Source organism: Alligator sinensis, unplaced genomic scaffold (genome assembly GCF_000455745.1).
Source record: "Alligator sinensis unplaced genomic scaffold, ASM45574v1 scaffold1034_1, whole genome shotgun sequence".
Classification (NCBI taxonomy): domain Eukaryota; kingdom Metazoa; phylum Chordata; order Crocodylia; family Alligatoridae; genus Alligator; species Alligator sinensis.
In genome coordinates, this window is record NW_005842798.1 from 655,927 (window position 1) to 663,952 (window position 8,026).

General features: G+C 37.8%; 1 protein-coding gene across 1 annotated transcript in view; it reads right to left on the reverse strand.

The window, feature by feature from the left end:
• LOC102380047 (neurobeachin-like) overlaps positions 1-8,026 on the reverse strand; it is a 122,767-nt gene that overhangs the window by 75,702 nt on the left and 39,039 nt on the right.

The following is an 8,026-nucleotide window of genomic DNA, read 5'->3' on the forward strand; positions in this document are numbered from 1 at the left end:
GCATCTACATGTGTGTTACTGAGCAGTAACTAATTGAGTGTAAATTTGATACCCGCATCATGCAGGTATCATATTTACGTTCAAATTGACATAAGTTGCCATATTTACTATGCAGTATAAACAGTTTTGGTTACTGCACAGTAAATGCACACGTGTAGACATGCCCAGTGTGTGGAAAATCCCATTTTCCATTACTGTTTATGCTTCCCTATAGTGATGTATGCTGAAATGTTATAAGAGTTTATGGAAGATCTGTAAGAACTTGAGTTTTTCATTATTTTGAATTTAGTAACTTTAGAAACCTCAAAAAACTGCAAACTTCAAATTCTCAGGCTCTTCTCTTCAGATACCATTGTGCTCTTTCAGAACTTTATATGCATCTATTATAGAATAATAAAATACTTCTGCTAATAACTAAGGTAAAAATTTAAGAAAAATTGCTAGTTAAATGTATATGGCACTTGAAATTTCTAGTGCCTCAAGGCAATAGCTAATGTTCTTTTCCTTCAGTTACTCTGTATTTTAAAAGATTGATTACTATTATCCTATTACGAAAAGATTCTACGTTTGTTGTTGTTTCAGATCTTAAGAAAAGCACAGTGGTCCAGCAACATCATACTTTAAATAGGAGGTGTTGGTGGTGTCTGAAGTGACAGCACTTGCATACATGAATTGTTCAGGTATTGTGATGGCAGATTAATAATATGTGGAGTGGAAAATGGAAGGCAGAATTCTCCACAGTTTTCCTAAGTTAGATTCTAGAGAAGCTGTGGGAACTTCCACTCACATCCTAGATCTCTGTCTAATATAATCACATTAGGTGGTATTGGGTCCCTTGGTGATTGACATCAAGTAATGCCAGCCTATAAGAGGACATGATCTCTCAACTTCCCTAAATGATGAACAAGTGTTAGAACCTTGGTTAACGAAGACTATCAGTCTAGTTGCCTTCACCAATTTTTTCTGTGCCACATACTTCCTTTTGGTAAAAGTTTCTGACAAGAGAGCTGAGTTACCATTTGAAAACCTCAGATTTCCTTTGATACTTTACAGATAGATCTAGCCTAGGCACAATATATTTTGTCCCACCAATATCAGTTGTGAAGCCATGTTTGTCTACATCTCTCACAACTTTAGTCATGCTATTCGCTGCCTGTGAAATTCTCTCCCTAATTCAGTCTACCAAACCCTCTAGTAAGGCCTGTACAGACATTCATTTTCTCCTAGCAAAGTTGCTGCTGATCTTCAGGCTTTTTCTCCCAGAGGAAAAATGACAGCTCCAGAGAAAAATAACCTGAGAAAAACCAGGGTTAAATCACTCCCAGGAGAGTTTCTTCTGGGAAAGTGAATGTCTGTCCATGCTGTGACTTCTCTCAGGAGAGAATACAGTCCTCCAGCTCCCTTCCCTTCTACCCCTGCCCTCCCCCTGGGAGACAGCACGGCTATGGCTGAACTCTGCTGTTTTAGCAGGGACCAGAACATGCCCCTTTCACAATCCCCACATTGTGCTCCAGGGAAACACAGGCTGACCACAGGCAGTCTGAATCAGCCAATCAGGGTTGCCCTGTACACTTCTGCCAGCTAACATTGTTAGGACTGGCACACCTAAAGAGCACACTTACTGCCACTGCACTCCCACTGCTGCTGCCACGCTCCTGCTGCCATCATGCCCCCCCAGCCACCAGGGGCATGTGTCATTCATGGGGGTGGCTATAGAGATTGGGATGGCTGGTGAAGTGGCAGTGAGTGGACCACTACACAGGCAATTCTACCAGCACTAGGTTTGAGACTGGGTGTTGGAATGCTATACCTTGTGCTAAACTAAGTGCTGTCAATGTCAGTTAAATAGTAGGTAGGCTGCACAAATGACTAACAGTTCAGAGACTTAGGAGTATGTTAAGCTCCACTCAGTATTGGTGTAGATTGCAACAGTGTTTAGGTGAGAGTTAGGTATATAAGTGTTTTATCTGGATCACATTTAGGCATTTACACAAACCTAAGCCAAAATGCATAGAGATCTATTGAGGACAAAATGGAAATGCTTAAGTATTCTAATTTTATAGCCACTGAACTGAGGTCACATTAGATATTTTTTGGTGAATTGGATACCTAAATTCTGTTTATGAGAACCATTTGGATCTGCTAAGTGACTGTACTGTCTATGAAGTTCCTTTTTTAATACATATTAGGCATGCCTACATGTGAATTGATGCCCTTTTACTAATACACATTAAATTGAGTACCTGCAATATGAGGTACTAAATAAATGCACGTTAGGTTGCACCAATGCGCAGTAGCACAAGTGCACACTTTTTAGGTGCTGCTTAATGTGAAGTAACCTATTCTACTGCACATTAGCGTATTAGCATGTGGTTTTTGATGCACTGCTCTAATGTGCAGTAGAATAGGCTACTGCACGTTAAAACACATGTGTAGACACCCAATATCTCATAAAATGTATATATGTCCCCTTCTCTTCACTCTCTACTTTTCCTTAGTTCACCATATCTGCTTACATTGCCTTCAGTGATATTTGTGTGCTGAAGTCTCACTAAATTACCTTGACAGTCTGGTTTTGTTTCCATCTTTCTATACCCATATCCCAGCCCACCCCCTCAACAAGCCCTCCTGGACTATCTTGTTAACTTCAACTGAAATCCATCCTCTGATGCACTCTGAGATTCTTCCCTTTTGTAATTCCGCTAGATATATAGCCTCCTTATCAATCAAGTCCACTGTCTGTGTTGTCTTCAAATCTTTTTTTTCAACCCACATATACACAGGGTGTACAGATAGTGTTGATTCTTCCTAAGTAAAATTGTAAGATCCAAGTCAACTCTACTTGTCCTCACTAACTCAACAAGGAGAAATGCAAAGTGCTGCACCTAGGGAGGAAAAATGTCCTGCATACCTACTGCCTAGGAAGTGACCTGCTTGGTGGAACGGAAGTGGAAAGGGATCTTGGAGTCCTAGTGGACTCCAAGATGTACATGAGTTGGCAGTGTAACGAAGTCATCAGAAAAGCTACTGGCACTTTATCGTGCATCAGCAGATGCATGACGAACAGAACCAAGGAGGTGATACTTCCCCTCTATTGGGCGCTGGTCAGACCGTAGTTGGAATACTGCGTGTAATTTTGGGCGCCGCACTTCAAGAGGGATGTGGATAACCTGGAGAAGGTCCAGCGAAGGGCTACTCGTATGGTTAAGGGCTTGCAGACCAAGCCCTATGAGGAGAGACTAGGGCACCTGGACCTCTTCAGCCTCCGCAAGAGAAGGTTGAGAGGCGACCTTGTGGCTGCCTATAAGTTCATCATGGGGGCACAGAAGGGAATTGGTGAGGTTTTATTCACCAAGGTGCCCCTGGGAGTTACAAGAAATAATGGCCATAAGCTAGCAGACAGCAGATTTAGACTAGACATTAGGAAGAACTTCTTCACAGTTAGAGTGGCCAAGGTCTGGAATGGGCTCCCGAGGGAGGTGGTGCTCTCCCCTACCCTGGGGGTCTTCAAGAGGAGGTTAGATAAGCATCTAGCTGGGGTCATCTAAACCCAGCACTCTTTACTGCCTATGCAGGGGGTCGGACTTGATGATCTACTGAGGTCCCTTCCGACCCTAACATCTATGAATCTCTTGTATTGATTACTGTAGTAACTACCCCATGCAAGTAAATCATGAAATGCTGAAATTTAACAAAAATTTGTTGTCTAAAGAAGATGACCATCTAATTAAGGTGAAGTATAATTGTACTTAATACATTTGGGACATTTTGTTAGAGTCTCTTTACACTGTATCCCTTTAACATAGCTCTGTATATATTTAGCATAAAGATGTTTCTAACTAGATTTCTTTTGCTATGTTAATGGTGTTCTGTCAGTTGTCCATTACCTAGTGCAATCTTATATTCACTTTATGTCACTTTTAGTTAGATGTGTTTATTTTGTGATAAGAATGAACCCTTGCAATAAAAAAAAAAATATCACCAACTAAACAATACAATCTTTTCATGTTTTACTTGTGTGATGGAAGTTATTAGTCAATAGTATCTATAGATCAAAACTACATGTTGAACCACTCCTGTTTTGTAAAAATAGATTTTAAATTGTTTATTTAATGACTGTTCAAGAAACTTTTTACCAATAAAACAGTACAGATTGTTCTGAATAGATGTGGAATTGTGAGAAACTATAACTATTAGCCAAAAATCCGCATATAAATCATTCCATAGAAAGGAAAACAATTTATATCAAGTAGCAAAATATGAATTACAAAAACAGGACATCAATTAGAATCTAAAACTATCATTTATAGTAAATGCATTTCACTCAGCACCTTAATCTATAATATTATATGTGCATGTTCAATAATTAAAATAGCATTATAGCTAATTTTGGATTGTAGCAGATCTCATCTTTTGTTTTTAAATTACTGTGCTTATTAAAAAAAGCTCTCCTTCAATGTTTCATAGTAAAATTCCTTGCCTCAATTTAACATGCATGACTTACTGCCTGTATATGTTTTGTTTCTGGCTCTCAGGACTACCATAAGTCTGCTGGGACTGAGAGGCTGAGTAAGACTACAGATGTACATCTGTGGAAGGATTTAGAGTGTGCACACACGCTTTCCCCCTCCTGCTCTCCCCCTCCCCTTTTTTTTGTAAACTGGTAGATTATGATTGATGAACCCAGCATTAGGGTAATGTTATCAGGGACACTTACTGCTTCTGTCCTCTGTGACATCACTGAGGTCATACCATAATCATGTTAGCATTGAACACAATGCTTTATTAATGTTTCATGAGTAAGTCAGTAGTAATCAGTCTAGCTTTGTATGGATAAATTAAACTGGTACTACAATCTCTGATGTATAAATTGAATGCTTTCAGAACCTATTGAAATAGCTCTTAAAAGTAACCAGACTTAATAACTTCCCAAGTTTTCTAATGAGAACAATTTTCACAAGTTTCAGTTTCTTTCAGTAGAAAGCCATTTCTAACAAGCTATTTTTTTTATAAAGCTTAATGCAAGCAAACAAACAAAAAAGAAAAAAAATACTTCAGTCATTTAGCAGGCAGAACGAAAAAAGATCTGCTAACTAATGAATTATTTGTGAGCCATCTTTTACTGTAAAATTCTGTGTGAAATGCTGAAACATTTGATTTAAAAAAAAAATCTATGAATGCGTAAGTAGGTTTGTACATAAAGGTTTCTGTGCTCATATATTTAATTTGTGTGTGGCTTTAGTGAGCAAAATGTACATGAATAGCTACAATGTTGTCAACTAAAAAATACCAGATACTACATTTTGTAGTATTACCTACGGCCCAATCTAATTCAATGGAAAGACTCCCTGATTTCAGGGGACATTAGAGCAGAATCATGGTTCTTTAAAATATTCTCTAGTTTCCTGTGGCTTCCCTGTAAATCTGTACTGAATCGACTTTGCTAAGCCTGTTGTAGAAATTCCAGCTCTTGGCACAAATGCATTGCATTTTATAGACATCAGCACCACACCCCTGCTTATATTTTTCTTGAAACAGATTTTTGTACAACAAGCCAAACTGGGGATAAGTAAACTGAATATATCTGCTGAACAGTACAAAACTGTACTTAGACATTAAAGGTGGGTAAGACTTTTTAGGCCATATTGTCCCACTTCTCTTATAGTTCAGAATTTCTCCCTACCATATATTTTTCATACTTTATCCAGTTTGGTTTTTAAAATCCCAAATAATAGAGTCAGTGGAAATCTACTTAATTATCTAGCTTAGACATGTACGCTAGAAAGTTTTTCTGATAAATCTATCTACATTTTCCCCTTTTAAAATGTAATCCTGTTACTCTTAAGTTTCTTGCTATTTTTATAAATGGTTTTCTCTATCTTACCTTTTAGCTAGCCAGATATATACAGGTATGTTGACCTTTTTTAAACATAGTTTTTCAAAGATCATTCTCTTTAAACATCCCACCCTCATTCATTTTGTTTCTCTCTGAATTCCATCTAATATGTCAATATCCTTTTGTCACTTATGTGCCCAAAATGAAAACAATATTCCAGGTGCAGTCTCACCAGTGCCATAACATCTACATGCTCTGTGATGCAATGATTTTACATACAATGTTCAACACTGCACTTGTCTTTTCTGATGCCATACAGAATTGCAAGCTTGTATCTAATTTGCTATTCATTATTGTCCCCAGACACCCTTTTTGCATTACATTTCCTCCCATTTCAATATATGTTCTATCCATAATTCAAATCTCTTTATGCCCCTTTATATTGTTTTCTTACAGTTTCCAACTTAGTACAATGTGTAAATTTCATTAACCCAATGCCCTGCTACCTCTGGCTGATTGAACCTTATATCTTTGTTTGAGATGGCCCATGCTGCACGAGTATAATTTTTCCATGAATACTGACTACCCCTATCCATTACCCTGGCTATTTTGAGTCCTGCTATTATCAAATAGGGAGGAAGAAGGGAACGTGGCCTATTTTGTGGAAGATTATATAGATCTGTTGAGGACTGGACTTTACCTTTAGCAATGACTTAGGTCCTCAGTGGGGAGTAGATGTTAAAATGGAAAAAAAAGTCCAGAAAACCAGCAAGAGATGGATAAAAATTGCAGGTTTCTTAGGCTATAGTTTGGGGAAGGGAAGCATGATATGTAAATTAGATTATACTTGGATTTATGTGAGAGACAAGTATTTCTGTAAGTTGAAGCATTTCAATATTACCCTAATCATAAAAGCTGCTCTTTTGTTCTTTGGAAAGATGAGCATACTTACAGATGTACAGACTTAGGTATTTGTACTGTGCAACCCTAACATTTGGAAAGTGTTTGCAACTTTTAGTTCCAATCCTTTATTGAATGTATAATGCTGTAAATGACATATATGCAATACTTTAAATTCAAGCAAACAGCTGTTTTCTCTAACAATCATAAATAACCCTTCAGAAAACCTTTACAGAGAACCCCTTAAGGTATTTTTCCAAAAGCAGAAACAAAATGGCAGCAATCACAGATTTGCATATATTCAAATTATCCCTTATTGTCTTTCTTCCTTCCCATAAAATTTTACACCTTTAAAAATACAAAAGAAAAAGAGGAGAGTTTGGTATAGAAGAATGAAACTATTTATAACATTTCATGGGGAACTTGAATAATAAGTCTGTCTAAATATTCTTCTCCATGTCTTTGCTCCCCCTGACTGGCTGCACTGGGTTTAAGATTGGGACCTTTATATTGCCATTAACTGTGGTGATCACAGATTTTTGTAAAGAATGTTATAATACGTAAACATCTATCAAAATCCACTGAGCCAAACATTTAAGAAGGAATATATTACCCTGAAGTGAAGGTATATTCCCTGTAATGTATTTCTAGTGTTTTTGTGTGTTTGTTTATTAACAAAGTACTTCAGGAAATGATGTCCACATAGGACAACTCTATATACGTTCATGGGCACAGCTGATAGGTACTGACAGATAATGTGTTTCTTGATTTCAGCAATAAAGCTAGGAATTACCCTGGAGATTTAAAATTATATCTTACTACTCATGTTATCATAATAAACAAAAAATATAGACAGCTCAGAAATATTCTTACTTGAGCATTGTATTTTTGGAGAGATTTTTGTGATATTGTCATAATGTATCTCTGTCTGTTGTATTTACTGCAAACAACCTTGCAAAATGAACAAAGTATTAACCTCTCATGCATATGAATGGTTAAATCTGAGTGTCATAATATGGTATTGAATAAACACCTCCAAACAGTCATATTAGATGGCAATGGCACAAATCAGTGGTACTCAACATTTTTGTCTTGTGAGCTGGATGGGAAGTACCCACTATCTGCAGGCTGGATCTGGCTGGTAGCTCTGAGGCAGGTGTGGTGGTCCATATCTGGCCACATGAAGAGGGGTGAGGGATAGCCCAGCCTGGGAGGGGAAGGGGCCCTGACTCACCTCAACCCAACCCTGGTAGAGGAAAGGTGGCATGGGGGAAGGAGGAAAGGGAAAGA